Consider the following 1002-nt stretch of genomic DNA (forward strand, 5'->3'; position numbering starts at 1 on the left):
CCACAATCTATCCATCATCCATCCATCATCCATCCATCCTTCACCCATCCATCCATCCATCCATCCTTCCACCCACTTATCCACATCTATCCATCGTCCATCACCCATCATCCACCATCCATCATCCATCCATCATCCATCATCCATCCACCCACCCATCCACCCGTCCATCCACCCACTTACCCACGTCCATCCACCCACCATCCCCGTCGCCTGCCTGTCCGACTAGCTGCCTCTTTATCAGCGCTTTCAACCACACATGCGTCCATCTACCCAGCCATCCGTCCGTCATCTACCTACCGACCATCGATCGCTGTACCTACGCAATCAGAACACACACGGCCCCAGAGAAAAGGAGAACCACAGCGCCACGGCCACCCTGATACTCTTCAAGAACACAAAGTGGGGAGAAGGGCTTGCTGCAGAAGAGCGACGGGGACCTTCGCAGATGGAGCGTGGGGAGGGAGCCATCTGGGCCCAGCTTGCCGGCACCCAGGCTTGGAGGCGGAGCGGAGAGCCGGCTGTGCTCAGGGCGCGGGAGCTCTTTGTTCTGAGGGGGACGGAGAGGGGGCACAGGAGAACTCGGGGGGCCCCACGACAGGCAGAGATTTTTACAGATTCGAGAACGTCTGGGCTGCCTGGCCCCATGTCGACACGGGGCTGAGGGCGCCGTCTCAGAGCTGGCTGGTGCATCTGCTCCCAGAGTCTAAGAGATGGCTTTGCTCACAGGACCGGCTCGCGTCCACGCCACACAGACCCGCTCAGCCGGTCGGGGCCAACGAGATCCCAGCAGCGCATCCAGATCCAACGTCACTAACCTACTAAGCCATCTGGTCCCCTCGAGAGGTGTCACACAAGGACAGCCACGGAGCGCTCGGGATGGTTCTTTTCAAAAATCCAGTTTTTCGGGGCCCTCCCTGGTGGTGCCACGGGTTAGGACGCAGCACTGCGAGCCGGCCGCAGCCGCTCCAGCGGGAGCTCGGGGCCTGGCCCGGAGCTGAC

This window comes from Condylura cristata, unplaced genomic scaffold (assembly GCF_000260355.1).
Source record: "Condylura cristata isolate star-nosed mole 26May11 unplaced genomic scaffold, ConCri1.0 scaffold00027, whole genome shotgun sequence".
Lineage (NCBI taxonomy): Eukaryota > Metazoa > Chordata > Mammalia > Eulipotyphla > Talpidae > Condylura > Condylura cristata.